Source organism: Podarcis raffonei, chromosome 5 (assembly GCF_027172205.1).
Source record: "Podarcis raffonei isolate rPodRaf1 chromosome 5, rPodRaf1.pri, whole genome shotgun sequence".
Lineage (NCBI taxonomy): Eukaryota > Metazoa > Chordata > Lepidosauria > Squamata > Lacertidae > Podarcis > Podarcis raffonei.
The window spans coordinates 22,569,863-22,585,823 of NC_070606.1; the positions used below are offsets into that span (position 1 = coordinate 22,569,863).

Consider the following 15,961-nt stretch of genomic DNA (forward strand, 5'->3'; position numbering starts at 1 on the left):
AAGGTGGAGCCTGTCTAAGAGACCATCTTTCAACCGTACAACTTTTCCACTATGGTCACGGTGGCACCATTTTTAAACAATGTTTCCATTGAAATATTTTGCCTTAGGAGCCACTTATAATTCGGGAATAAGTTGTGGCGTTTGTCTCTTCTGCCTATCAGCTTATAAGTGACAATCTGCACAGAGAATCGATCACTACTGAAAAGCGAAGAAATATTTAATGAAATAAATAAATAGAAAGCTCCACGGCTAAGTGAATATGTCATGTCTCTCCAGGCAAAGTACAATGTCCAGTTTAGTAGAGTATATAAGGCAGAAATACTAATTTTAGTGGGAAGCAATGGTGGATTTTTTTTGCCTGTCTGATTTTTTTGTGTTGTTGTTTGTAGTATGTCAGGAGAAGCCAATTAGAAAAAATTATCATGTACTTTTAAAGCAACCTAATTAGTATTAGAAGGAAATGGGTCATTTCACCCTCATTTCAAATCTGCTGTGACGCTAATATTCTATTTGACAGTGCTATCTTTTCCCAAGCCTCTTATCTGTTTTTATATATAAAGCTTGTTGGCCTCTTCTCCACAATATGCCCAAACTGTTGTACAATAAAACAAATAATTAAAATAGTGTATCTGTTAAAGACAAGCATAACTTAAAACTAGCAAGAGTTTATAACCTGCAGCAATAAAAACACCAATATAAAACCCCCCTCAACTCAGCCTTCCAGCAGTTTTATTTTAAAAGGCTGTCCAATAATGATAACGATAAGAATAAACAAAATACAACAACTTGCTGGAGAAGTTAGCACACGGATAAAGAGGCATATTTCATGTGGCTAGCTGTCCCACAAGACCCCTGAAAAGCGCTTTTTAAAAAACACAGTTCCCCCAAATGCACACTTTGGAGCACCGCACAAGATCTCTGCCCTGAAAAAAAGCTTTTTTTGGGGGGGGGACACAATCTCATGTGAGTCACATGATTCACACGCAGCCCTGAAAAATGGTATCCTGGTTTGGGCCACTTCGTATTGGAAATTTTGGGAGTGGAAGCATTGCAGCACTGTGACCACTAGGTCCGACCCATGGAGATGACCCAGTCTCGATGGTATCAAAAGCCAAATAGAAGAAAAAGCCACTGGACCATACTCCCTGAAAATCCCTTAGGGATTTTCAAGGCTGCTTCTGTCCCCGAACCAGGCCTGAATCCAGTCTGAATTAGGCCCATGTGATTTGTTTCATCCAATAACTCCTGCAGCAGAGCAGCCTTGCATATCCCCTCGCAAAGTCTTGGCTCCTTTTCCTCACCCTTCTCAGTGGGTGAGCACTCGGAGAGCTGCCCATTTGAAGAGGCAGTGAGAGCTCTTGTTCACCTGGGACTCCTGATCAAGGCTGTTTCATTCCCTTCCTTCCAGGGGCTGTGACTCTTGCACCTTGTCCAGAGGGCATGTCTTTGGGGGAGACCACAAGGGCTCTCATCCTGAAGTCCTCAGCCCAGGAGGAGCAGCTGGCAGGAGATAGGAACGGTAGTTGCAGCATGAACACACAGCAGTGAACAGAAGGCTTACAATGCATGAAACTTGGGATTATTTTTATGGTTTAGGGTAGCTTTAGGCCGCAATCCTAGGCACACTTACTCAAGAGTAAGTACCACTGCAATTGATGCTACAGAACATTGGCCGTGACCTTGTTAACATCCTTAAACTGGGTGTCAAATGTATGAGAGGGTGTTTGGGGAAGTTGCTAACCTGCCCACCTGCTGTACTTTGAGCTTTACTGAACCCAAAGTTCAGCATCACCTGGCAGCAAAAGCCACTAGATAGGGTGCTGAACCCTACTTCCTGCCATGGAGATTTGGTTGTGTGTCGGCAGAATGCGTGGTACTGTTTCAGCATAAGAGTGTGACACACTTGTGGAAGGGGTTAGGTATTCTCTTTGCCATTGCCTTTTCTCTTTAGTGAGTAGCATTTGGTTTCTCACCTCCATCTGGTGTGGGCATTAGTTTTCTGAGCACCATTTGCATCCCCCTATGTCTTCTGTATATCTATAGGTAGCTCTTTCTATAGCATTTAGTCCCCCAACCCTTCATTTAGTGTAAGTTAGCATTTCCCCTGTCACTCCACTTGCCTGTTTCATTGTTGTCCCCAATTGCCTCCCTAGTTCTTTATCCCATCTGCCATCTTGTACCTCCTCTCCTCATCTTTGCCTTTGAAACTCACAAAATACCCCTCTCTGTTTCTTTCCTGTTGCTTCCCATTGGCCAATGAAATCCAAAGCAATCCTTACAAAATCAAGACTCATTTAAACACAATGGCTTTTTCCGGATGGAGTGGAGCTGGTCAACTACACTAAATAGCAGTCTAAAGCAGGGATGACTATCCCACTGCTTGACTTCTGTAAGAACTGCATACCCTCCAACATTTCTTCAATGAAAATAGGGACATCCCATTCCATAAACTGTTAGAATTCCTGCTCCGTGATTGCAGTCATGGGATTGTTGTCTATCACATGTCAATATATGTTTTGACTCCACAAAGTGGGAAGTGACGGAGACAGGATGTTTGTGTTACTGTGTTCCGTGAAGTGGAACTATTGTCCTTTGTTTTTTCTCTTTGCTGTCTGATGCTAGAGAGGGAGCCATGTTGCAGTGCTCCATGTGTGTTTATATGTAAATAAAGTAGATTAGCCAAAATGCTGAGTTGCTGAGGTCTGTTACGCAAGCTGTGCAAACTCTGCATATCCCTAAGTGTGCCGGTGCCTGTTGGCATCAGTTGCTGTGATGTTCGGGCTGAAGAAAGCTTTTGAAGCTCCCGAATCATCGACCAGGAGGGAGGGAACATGCCAGTCGGGCGTGTGTCTCTGCCAGGGTCCTACTCGAGTGTAGGACGAGCTCCTGACATAAACACCATTTATACCCCGCCCATCTGGCTGGCTTGCCCCAGCCACTCTGGGTGACTTCTAACATACATAAAAACATAATAAAACATTAAACATTAAAAAAAACCCTTTCCTTTACATGGTTGCCTTCCAAAAGTTGTGTACAGTGGACCCTCTGGATATAAACTTAATTCATTCTGGGGGTCCTTACGTACCCCGTAAAGTCCGCAACATGAGGCGCCGCTTCTGCAAATGCATGTGGCGCGATAGAGTGTTTCTGCATGCGGCACGCAGAGCGCTTCTGTGCATGTGTGCGTGGCGAAACCCAGAAGTATACACTTCCGGGTTTGCCACATTCACAACCCGAAAGTTACGTTACCCGAAGATAACGTAACCCGAGAGTCCACTGTAGTTACTTATCTCCTTGGTTTGGGGGGTCACATAACTCCACCCTCCAACCTTTTTCCAGTAAAAACAAGAAAATATTAAGGAAAAAGCAGGACATTCCAGGATAAAATCAGAAACCAGGACAGCTTCTGTAAATCCAGGACCGTCCCTGGAAAATAGGGACACTTGGAGGGTCTGCAACTGTTGTTGTTGTTTTAAATGCTTGGAGCAAGTTTTTGAGTCTTTGGCATTGAGTGGTGGTGGGAGAAAGCAATATTACATTATTAGGCTGGGTATTTTCTTAATGTTTCTGTGCTATCTATTAAAACAGAGGACCAAGAAGTTAATGCAGGCATATGGCTATCATTCTGTGCCTGCATTAATTTGGAGTTAATGACATTGATTAGACTCTGTAAATCAGTGAGGCCAACACACTGTAGGGCCATTTCATACATTATTTCGGAACCTATTGCCAAACATGCTGATGGCATGCATGTCTATTATCTGCAATATTTGCTGGGAAATGCTTGTAAGCAGGACCCAGGCCCTTAATGGGGCACTGCTTGCAGGGATTTTGCCAGAAAAGGCTATGATTTATACATGTGTGAGCTGAACCATTCATCAATAATGCTGTGTGTACTTTGTACTCAGAAATAGGTTCCCCAACAGGGAAAATAAAAATGAATTGGCCCTAAGATATGCCTTTTAAAATACAAGTCACCTAGCAACCCTAACTCCCAAAGTTCCAGAGGCTCTAATTGGATGATTTTGCAAGTATTCATAAATGATTCCTATTGAAAGAATTTTTTTACAGGCTTTAATGAACTAGAGGCTAGGCAAGAGTTATCAGCCAGTTTTATAAGAATAGGAAAGGCATTTTGAATCATGAGTGAAAACTGACTGAATTTTCAGCAAGGATGAAAGAAAACCATATATGATTTCTCACTAGTATAACTGGGATGGGTACAGCCAGAACAAGGTGCAAAATTGGCAATAAATATTACATTATCAACACTGAAGTAAAATAATGGTCAGTTGTGCAATGTTTACAGGATGGAAAGACCAGGTATCAGTATGGTTGGTGAGGGTAGCAGACCAGATGGAATGGCACCATTGCAACTTCTGATTGACTCTATACCTGGACCTTAAAACAATAAAGTGTGTTCTGCTACTGAAAAAAGAAACTACAGGTGGTGATGAGAACATCAGACGTTCAGCACTGGAACCATTAACTGGTGAGGTTGGCATGGTGCAAATGCACCAGCAGATCCAATCTGGTGCTGCCGCCAGTGTGTTTGCACCACACTGACCTGCCTGCTATGCTCCTTCCCCTCCCTTTCCCAGTATGATGCAGGAACTGAAGGAGTATACCTGAAAGACCATCTCCACCTCCATTGTTCAGCCTGGACACTGAGGTCTAGTGCCGAGGGCCTTCTGGAGGTTCCCTCACTGCGAGAAGTGAAGTTACAGGGAACCAGGCACCTGCCCTGTGGAATACCCTCCCATCACATGTCAAGGAAATAAACAACTATCCGACTTTTAGAAGACATCTGAAGGCAGCCCTGTTTAGGAAAGTTTTTAATGTTTGAAGTTTTATTCTGTTTTTAATATTCTGTTGAAAGCCGCCCAGAGTGGCTGGGGAAACCCAGCCAGATGGGTGGGGTAGAAATATTATTATTATTATTATTATTATTATTATTATTATTATTATTCAGCTGATCAAAGGTCACGTGAACAGCATAGCCTTACCATGCCAGTTGCAGCTGCTCAGCAGTGAGAATGTGTCATCTCAGCAGCAACACTCATGAACTTGGTTTATGGTAGAGGGCATATAAGTGGCTAGCAGGGGCACCGTTGCCTCTCATAGCAGCAGGAAGGATGAAGGCTTGTTTCACAGCACTCAGATAAGGAGGGACTATTTTTGCCTATGGTGTCTCAGCTTCAGCTTAATGGAGAGTGAGAGTTTTTAAAATTCAAAGCTGCCCATCAATTCTTTGCATTTGTGGCAACTGAAAATGGAGAACAGCACACACAGTTCTTAACAATACTGTATGCATGGGGGAAGATAATAAATAAGCTACAGTGAGAAAACAGAGGCATGGAAACAAGGCAAAAATGGGACAAAGCTAGTATGGCTATCAATGGCCTAAGCAGGTATCATGAATATTACCAACATCTAAGCCCAGAAATGTGGGTGAAGAGCTCAAATATGCTCGTATCATGTGCTCCAATGCAGCTTTTATAAGGGCATTATTAGCCGATTGATTATGAAACTGAATAGTATTTATCCTGCAGATCTGACAAATCCATATCAGAACGTGTGACAATTCATCAACAGTGAGCATTGATAAAAAATGTAAGTGGTAGTTAATTTCATTGCCCATCCCCTGTGCTAAACCATTCAGTACATTAGGATGCACTAGGCTTCAAAATACGTGGTGGGAGAGAAGGAGGGAGGGAGAGAAAACGAGCCTTCAAAAGCTTGTCTCAAAAACTACAAAGAAGAATGATTAGGTCTATGGTGGATCACTGAATGCTGATGGAGCATATTTGAAATGTGCAGAACAGCTGCAGCAGAATATAGCAGAAAGGAAACAAATAAGTATGAAATCTTTTAAGCAACAAGGATGAGAACACAACTTTCTAAATGTAAGGTCAGGTGATTTGTTTGTTTCAAATAACCTGTCCTGAGCCCTGGGGATGCATGACCTAAGGGTTCAATAAACAAGCAGTTCAAATAAACATACAGTAGCCAAATAACGCTTTGACTTAAGGAAAGTGATGAAAATGCGTTATTTTAAACAGATGATGCATGTCCCACATCTCTGCAATTGCGTGTCTCAAGCTTCCCTCCTGAATTCTTTTGGTAGCTAAGGAGGAGGAGGAAAGTACTAAGCTTTATTTGAGGAACTTACTATATTTCTCTTAGGAGGACCCCAACTTCTTCTTCTCTCAAGGGACTCTACACTGGGACAGGACTGCCTCCTCTTGCCAGATCTTAAACTTTATTATGAATCAGCAGCTTTTTGCTGGTTGAAGGAATGGCTGCTTCTTGAGAACACAGACATTTTAGATCTTGAAGGCTATGATAATGTATTTGGGTGGCATGCATACTTGTGGTACGGCAAGGTTAAAGCTCATAAGGCATTTAAAAACCATATTGTCAGGAAAGCACTGTTTAATGTCTGGATAAGGTATAAAGACTTTTTGGAGAGTAAAACCCCAAGGTGGTTATCACCTATGGAAGCGAAAGCTTTGAAAAAACTTAATATGGAGGCCAAATGGCCAAAATATTGGGAAATTTTGGAACAGGGAGGTGAGAAATTGAAATTGCAGAGCTATGAGAAACTTAAAGAGAAGGTGCGAGACTGGTTACACTATTTTCAAATAAGAGAGGTTTATAATTTGGATAAAAAAATTGGTTTCCAGGTGGAAAAATCAAAATTAGAAACAGAACTGTTAGAACCCAATGCTAAGACACTATCAAGAATGTATAATTTGCTGTTGAAATGGAACACTGAGGAAGAAACGGTAAAATCTGCTATGATAAAGTGGGCACAAGATATAGGATATAATATTATGTTTGCTGACTGGGAGCAGTTGTGGACCACTGGGGTTAAATTTACGGCATGTAATGCCCTTAGAGAGAATATTATGAAAATGATGTACAGGTGGTACATGACCCCAGTCAAGCTCGCAAAAATCTATCATTTGCCCGATAATAAATGTTGGAAATGTAAAGAAACTGAAGGTACATTCTTTCACCTTTGGTGGACGTGCCCAAGGATTAAGGCCTTCTGGGAAATGATCTATAACACGGGTGTCAAACACAAGGCCCGAGGGCCGAATCCGGCCCGCCAGACCTCGTCATGTGGCCCGTGTAGCCGCCGCTGGCTGCCAGCCTTCACCTTTTATTCTCGCTTTTTTTTTTTTGACACAAGAAAGCCGCCTCTTCAGCGCATGCACGGCAGCCTACAAGCCAGAGAACGTCTGACCTCTAGCGGCGGTGGCCGTTCTACACAGGAAACCTCCACTTTACATGCATTCAGGAAACCGCCACTTGTTTTTATATTGAGCGCATGCCATCCTGTGATGTGACAGATCCAATGGCTACCTGAACCCTTCTCTCCTGTACTGTAAGTCCTACAGATACAACCGGCCCTTTGAGGGTGACCAAACTGCTGATGCGGCCCCCGATGAATTTGAGTTAGACACCCCTGATCTATAATGAAATGAAAAAGGTATTTAAATATACTTTTCTGAAGAAACCAGAGGCCTTTCTCCTGGGCATAGTCGGCCAATTGGTGCCAAAGAAGGATACAACTTTCTTTATGTATGCTACAGCAGCAGCAAGAATACTCATTGCAAAGCATTGGAAGACACAAGATCTACCCACCCTGGAAGAATGGCAGATGCAAGTAATGGATTACATGGAAATGTCGGAAATGACTGGCAGAATTCGAGATCAGGGAGAAGAGTTGGTGGAAGAAGATTGGAGGAAATTTAAAGTCTACTTACAGAAACATTGTAAAATTTTTGAATGTTGATGACATTGAAATGAAATGAAGGGGTTCTAGTAAATAAAGCAAAAGATTACGTAAGAGTGGATTGATATTAGATGAAAGTTTGAAGTTAAAATATGTGAAATATGTGAGGAAAAATAATTAAGGACTAACCAATAGGATATGAATTTGCTGAACCAATTTTTAAGTGGAATACAAAAAAGGAAGGCGTGAGGAAGTCAGGATAATAAGTTAACTAAAGTGGATAAAAGAAAAAAGAGGGTTTTTTGTTTTTCTTTTTTTCCTATCTTATGTTAATTGTTTGTATTTTTGTACTTTTGTGTTTTTTCTTGTGTTTTTCTTACTGTTTGTCTTATAATTTCTTTGTTGTGAAAACTGAATAAAATATTATATATATAAAAAATAAAAAAGGCCTGGGATTTCCAGAGGGGGAAAAAAAAGAGGACTGCCTCCTCTTGCTTTAGCAGGGAGTAGCTCAGGGTCTTTGTGACATCAGCAGCTACTGCACAAATCTCCACCGTCAGTTCAAATCTAAATTGCAGAGGAGATTGGTTCAATGGCAGCTGATGTCACAAAGTCAGCTCTTTTCTTCCAGCATGGCCACAGAGGTGGACTACAGTTGAACAGTATGAGGAGGAGGCAAAGGAAGCAGGGAATCTGAGCTTCGACTGCAGAGGAAGCAGTGGACAGAGTCCAAATGGACAGTGAGAGGCAAAGAAAACTGGGTCAAAGCCAGCTGGGAAGGGATGTAGCCAGGTTTAGCCAACCACTTGATGGTCCTTCCAACCACCCAATGGGCCTCCAGCTTGTTAAGAACCTTGGTTGCCATGGCAGCCAAAATAGAATCCTGTGTTTCTGAATGAGAGTCCAGGATGGGGAGAGCCATAGCTGTGGATGAACTGCCAAAAGCTAATACACACACCACACATGACAAAATGGTAGAAATCAGGACTGTGCCACAGCAGGTTGTTTGTCTTATATTTTAAAATTCTCTCCCATATTAACCAACCCTCCACATGAAACAAACTAGGACCTTAGGAAGACAAGTTTAGTGCAGTCCAGTTTCTGTTAATACTAGTTTAATACTAGTTTACTGCATCTAGGGAGCTTTAGTTGTGAGGAACATGTGATAGAAACAAAGAGATTAAACAGGAAATTGTAGTCAGCAGCAAGCAGGATTTGGAAGTACATTAATGTTACTAAGGTTCCAAGGCAATGATCCACTAAAACGATAATTTAATTAGCAATTAATCTGCCACACAATAGAGTGACTGAAGTACCTGAAGTACCTGAATATTTCGTTTGGCTGAGTGTGCTGCAACCCTTGTCTAACTAATGGTATTTCTCTGAGATTTGATATCCAATTGGGTTTGCAATGGACTTTCCACACAAAAATGAATCAATTTCAAAAGGCTGTGGAGATGGCAAACAATGGGGAATTGTCAAGGATGCCATAATTGCTAAAAACAATGATAAATGAGCCTGCATGCAATGAGCTGATTCTAGCAATATCCCATCAACTGCAGCCCCAGTTATTTTAAATGGCTTTTAATTAGCAGCATGAATGCAAATGACTTGAGGCCTCAAATGAGAGATGCAGATCTTTCTGTACCTGCCTGACTTCTGCTGGGGCTGGAGACAGATTTTCTTACATATGTTCTTAGGTTTGTTAAAAATGGGTGAATATAATATTGGTATGCGGCATCTTAATTCTGGTAGCCATTATCGATGGATCCCCAAAACTGTATTACAGGTTATCACAGGGAATCTTGGAGTCAGGTTCTTAGGTACCAAGGGACTCTGAAGGTTTATCCAGACTTGCCATTGCTCTATTGAGGAAACCCACTCTTTACCATTGAACTGGAGTAAAACATTGATTGGGTTTTCTCTGGATTGATGTTTGCTCCAATTTATAGTTAAAGAGGGGGTTTTCTGGGGGAAAGCAGCGGGGCAAGGTCAAAACTGCTCTTACCCATGCTAGAAAGTGTGGGACAAGGGGGAAACTGCTCTGACACCTGCTTTTTTTCAAGGAGAAGGGCAATTATGGATGAGCCCTCAGATTGCTGATCAGACAAGCAGACCCGATGGGGGTTTGAGTGTCCTGGATTTGGGATGGAAAAAGTTGGCATGTACGCTGATCTTCCCTCACAAAAGGAAGGGGGAGAACAACATGTCAGTGGCTCGGAAGTGAAACTCTCAGATCCCTTCCATTCCAAAGCTCTCTTCCCTACCCCTTTTCTGTCACCGATGGATAGAAGTGAGTAGATGGTGATAATGAAAACTCTGAGAAAGTGTGAAAAGTACCTTCAGTTAATCACAGGGGCCCATAAATGGGGATGCTAACTTTTTTTTGGGGGGGGGTAGCACTCCCCATGAATGATGCTGCAGGCAAGCATTATTGCCATGAAATTGTTTTTTTTTTAGTTCATAGTTTTGCAGGTCAGAGGGTCTTCTTCATAAAATTCTTACTGCCTGGTGTATTGTGGAAGTTTCTTCCTCTGCTCCCCCCCCTTAATGTTCTGAAACTTCTTTTTTCTTTTAGTTTTGTTGGCCTTTTGCGAGCATGAGGCTGGGAACAGCCACTCCAGACCATGGCATATATTAGACTGGCAGTGCAGTTCATTGGAGACTAATGATTCTTATAGGCCAGAGTCCTAAGCTCCGTATTGCTCTCTAAGGCCTTGTTTCCTGAGTTCATTGCTGTGAAGTTCAGCCAGAAGTGGTTTCTATTTATCTGTCATAGAAGGCACTGGAAAAGGACAAGCAAATATTATGGTTCTGGTGCTAGCGCTGCTTGTGTTTACGACCAATAGTGAGTATACATTTTCAATGTTATATTAGTCACAGCCTCCTGCCTCCTGGAAGGCTGCCATTGTAGTCACTGGCACTGCAAAAAGAGAATGTGCTGTGTACTGTACTTACCAGACGGATGCAGACTAGAATGATATGCCTTGAGGATGCAATCCGAACAATTCTTAGGGATGCTGGTTTGCTTAGCACAGGTGAAGCCAAAGGGCCAGAGATGAGTGAACTCTCCAAAATAGCCTCAGATGGACTTGTTACCTATCTGTCCTACCCCCCACTGATCCAAATATTAGGGGAAATAGGATATTTTTCAGTCAATCGGAGGGTACCAGGCTGCCTCCAGATGACCTATTTATTGAGATTTATCTTAACTTGTTTTTAGAGAGATTCCTAGCCTGAATTTCATTATTCAGGGAACAGTGACACTCTGGGTGGAAAAGAAATGTCCCTGCTTATAAAAGTGATGCCCGTTCTTGGATCTAAGGCAAAGGAAGAAAACTGTTTCTGTTCCAGCTCTTGAGTTTGTGTTTGCTGCAGTGCTACGTTCTCAGTTAGAAAGACCTCTATTTAGGTCCGGATGTGCATGCTCTGTATAGAAGAGTGCTCTGCAGAAGGCCAGCAGTCACATGCATACAAGTGGGCAAGGGCAGATCTGCTATGAAACTAATGAAGCTCAGACCCTCCACATGTCCATATTTTCCAGGGACAGTCCTGGATTTATAGAAAGCTGTCCCAAAGTTTGAGAGTCAGTAGCACAAATGTTGTATAGGTGTGGTGATCTGTCTTCAACAGGCCCATTGAAGAAGATAACAGTGGTTACCCAGACTTTGTTGCTGGTTGCAAAGGGGCCACCATGACAGTTCAAGCTTCAAGGCCCCCCAAATGTAGGTCCGCCTTGCATGTGGCTGAGAAACATCCAACTCTGCCAGTCTAAACTTATTTCTCATGTAGGAAGCCATCGAAATTAAGGGTTTATGGCACGTCAGAGGTTTTCAACCTTTTTGGGTCCACAGCTCCCTTGCCCAAGTACATCCTTTCTGTGGCACCCCTGTGGGGTTCAGGAGCCCAGTTATGACATCCCTTGCCTGCTGAGATGGCAGTCCCTTACCACTTTTCAAATGCCCTCCCTTGTGGGGTGTTCCCTCAGCCTCCTCTCCCCTCTTCTTGGGAGTCCTCCGGGCAACCACTGCTGGCACCCCTCGTCTCTGACCTGCTCCCCTGCCCCAAAGAGAGGTGCCTCCACAGGTGCTCCACAGGGGCTTAGAAAGGACCCCCTGGCCAGCCCCAGACACACAATTCACCTGCTGAGCTTGTAGCCAGGGCTGCTGCAACAAACAGCTGTGCAAGCCTTTGGGAGGCAGAGATGCAAGAGGGTATCAGAGGATGGAGGGAAGGAAAGAGAGACAGAGGCCAGTGTTGCCTGCAGCACCCCAGACGATCATTCAAGGCACCCCAGGGTGCCACGGCACACTGGTTGAAAACCACTGGTTTGTTGATACAGTGATACTTTGGGTTACAGACGCTTCAGGTTACAGACTCCGCTAACCCAGAAATAGTACTTCGGGTTAAGAACTTTGCTTCAGGATGAGAACAGAAATTGCCCAGCGGTAGCGGGAGGCCCCATTAGCTAAAGTGGTACCTCAGGATAAGAACAGTTTCAGGTTAAGAACGGACCTCCAGAACGAATTAAGTTCTTAACCCGAGGTACCACTGTAGTTGCTGTACACTCATCTGCTATAGTAATGGGGAGAAGGAGAGACTAAAGACCTTGCTTAGCCATAAGCAATGTTTTACATAGTGTCCATTAACACAAGAGAATGAACTGCGAATTGAAGTGTTGCCTCCCACCATCCATCATTCACATCACAGTAGTGAATAATGAGAATAAAACGTCCACAAACACTTATTTGATAGGAGCCTTGCTGTTGATGTGTGCCGATGCAAAACAGCCATTTTCCAGAGGTACATCAGGATAATTTTACCTCAGCATTTGTTCATAAAACAAGTCAAGTGCAGCTCACGACAGTCTGTTTTATTTATTATTTTAAACAATTTATATACTGCTTACCTACCATCGCCTCGACTGTGTGGCTGAATTCAGGATCCTAGAGAACATAACCAAGCATTAAAGTTCACCTTACTTTAAATGTAAGTGTCCCATGTTTCAGATTCCTTTTGTCTTTTATTGGTGTGCATGATGCAGGGATATATGAAAGTAGCTCAATCTGCTCCATCAAAATTTTTTATTCTGATTTTAAATTATTGGAATCTATACCAACTGGGACCAAAGGGTGGGTTATAAATGTTTCTATTTTTAAAAAGTACAACATAACTTCATTAGGCCCAATACAGTATATATCTAGCATAAATGTATGTTGTTGATTCATCATAATGTTGGACACTGTCTTCCAAATGTGCTAGATTTGTACAATCATATGCCTTGTACTTCTTCAAAATTTTGTTTCATGAAAAGCCAACATTTATGTGGGTGAAAATGTATTAGGTTGTAGGCAGTGTTATTTTTTCCTAGAAAAAGAGGCGCCAGAACGCACCATAGACACCCCCCTTGTTCTCTTTTAATGGCAATGGCGCCCACCTGAGATGTGCTAGAACCGAGTTCCGGCAAGTTCTGGCTGAAAAAAAGCCTTAGTTGTAGGGTATGTGCAATAATGCTTCCCTATTGCCTGTGTACAAGCATACGCTTCAAAAACCTTTTCCAGTTTGAGGGGTGTTGTTATGCCTCCTCTCTTCATGGCTGATGGAATATTCCTGGGATTACTTTAATTATTCTAGGTCTAAATGCAACATTCTCACACAAATAAATACATCTGAATTCATTCCTTTGATTAACAAGGTTAAAACAGTTTTTGATTTTCTGCTCATTGCATTCTTAAATCACTTGGTTCTAACATATCTAAAACCGCTCACAAGCTATTCTTCGGGATACAGGTTTGTTGTTATGACATACTGTTTCCTGTATATGAAAACATTATACGCCATGTCCATGTGGAGTTTTAAAATTGGTTTCCACAAAAAAGTGCACTGTTATCACTGTCTTTGCCCTATTGTTTCTGCCTTTAGGGAGACACATAAACAACTTTATTTATACTTTGCTGACTTGTGAATTTCTCCCATTTTTTTGGATGTTATATTTATACTGCTTCTGCTTCTTGACACTTTACTGTATGAACCCCTCTACTTGGTTCCTGGTAGGGGTGTGTGTGAACTTCATTTACTTCCTGAATTATGAGGCAGATAGGAGTGATATGGACGAGGTTTCCACATGCCTGAGTTGGAGTGTGCTGTTTAACAAGATTTTTTGAGTCAGATAAGGGGCTCCCTAAAGCCCCAAGTTACTCTGTGAAGTTAGGTGCCCCCCCACAGCATTTTCAAAGCTATCACTGCCTTAAAATAAAATGAAATACAGTGAAAGCAAAATGAAGCTGATAGCAAAACATCCTGAACTTAAGTGGTGGAAAGATGCAGGGAATCTTTTGTCTAGGCTTTAATCACAGTTAATTATCCCATGGCACTCGAACCACGGTAATTTGTGGGAGAGATGTTGAGCAAAATATTAAAAAGTGTTTGTTTTTCACACTGATCTATTCTGTTTTTTCCTACCATCACCCTTTCATGTCTCTCTCCCTGGGAGAAGTGGCTACATCCCCCAAAATCCCAGGGGGAGAGCAGAAGCCCACTGTACCAACAAACTTTGTAGTATCAGGATCTTTTCTGGGTGCCAGGTAGGTGGGTAATATTTTCCCCACTTCAGAATTTCTTTGGGATCTATACTAATTACTTCAGTATCCTGGTCACCCTATGATTTCTATTGTAACCACCCCCCCAAAAAGTATGTTCTTGAAGAAGAATCACTGCACTTATAATTCTGAAATTTGACAGGCTTCATCCTTTCAACAGGGCTGCTCATGCCTCCATTTCTGGCAGAAAACAAGATACAGGTATCAAAAATAATAACAATTAAAGATCAAACTTCAAAGGTTTCTTGCACAAAACTCCTGGAATGTGTCTGCCTATGATTTGGCAGGCTTAATCCACTCTGGAGGGGCTTGTATGCCTGCGATTTTCATTCACTTCTGTGAAAAAGTCTGTGTGTGGGGAATTTTAGTCATTGTTTTGATTCCCCGTTATAAGTGAATGTGGCCGGGGAGAGTTTTGTTTTAAACAGATCTAATTTGGTCCCAAACAGGAAGGCACCAAACAGCTCTCAAACTGTCTCAAGCACCCTGATCTAAAAATACAAACACAAATCAATTTTTGTGGGTATTGCATGCCCCTAGTTATTGATACGGTTTCAAACAGTTATTAGACAATATTTCCCCATGATTCCCCTCCCTCTCACACACATTTCTTCCCCCACACCTAAACATTATTTTCAGTCAATCTGCTTTGGGACTTTTATCATTTTTCTCTGGCTTGATTTAAATTGAACAACTTTTTTCTTTCTCTTCACTGCCTTCTTGTATATGTATGGAATCATTCCTTCATGTTTTATTTATACAATTATATTAACTTTTTGATTTGGTAGCTGTTCTGTTTCTTCAAAGTAGGAGCTGCTATCAACTACCCCCGGCCCGCCAGCCACCCTGCTTTTTATGAGATTTCTGTTTAATTTCCCCATAATTTTTCTTTTTTTCATTCAGTTCTGACCATTCAGTGGCTGCTGTTGACATTTTCACTTCATAGGGCTGCAACTTTTAACCTTGCTGTTTCCATCAAAATAGAACTTGTGTCGCACTTATTTAGGAAAGCGTGCCATTACACATGTGCAGTGCCATTGTCTCACGCTCTCTAAATAAAATAAAATCAATTAATTTCTGCACATATCTCGACAAGGAAGCAGTTTCCATTTAAGAGACCTAAGTATGTTTTTCCGACAAGATTGACTCCATAATGTTAATGACCAGAGCTGTGGGAACTTCTGGGATCATTTGAGGTTTATATTATATATTCATATCACATGATTCTTGCTCAGGAACTCAAAACATAACTTTAACTTCTAACACAATTCTGTTTGATAGGTTTGGTGTGTCTTGTTCTTCCTGGGTAGCCTGGGCATACATCTTGTTGTAACAGACTCGGGAAAAGGTTATGGGTAGCCTCCTTCACACAGTTCTGCATTTACAGAAAGATTTCACACTTCAAAAGATTGTATTTTTGACCTCCGGTGATGTATTGTGATGTCATCTTGAGTGATCAACAGCCAGCATTATGAAGTCAGCGGTAAACTGCTTTGTTTCACAAAACCAAGTGCAATAGCAGGAAAAGGATATTTATATGGGAGCAGGGAAAGGCAAGGAAGTGAGTAAAACAAACTGGTGAAGCTGATTGGAGTCTGCCGCTTTCTTTCTTTTCTTT

The 15,961-nt window shown here is 42.0% G+C and overlaps 1 protein-coding gene across 1 annotated transcript in view; it reads left to right on the forward strand.

Annotated features, from left to right (window-relative positions):
- Positions 1 to 15,961, forward strand: part of SH2D4B (SH2 domain containing 4B) — an 83,510-nt gene that overhangs the window by 6,097 nt on the left and 61,452 nt on the right. The window lies entirely within an intron of this gene.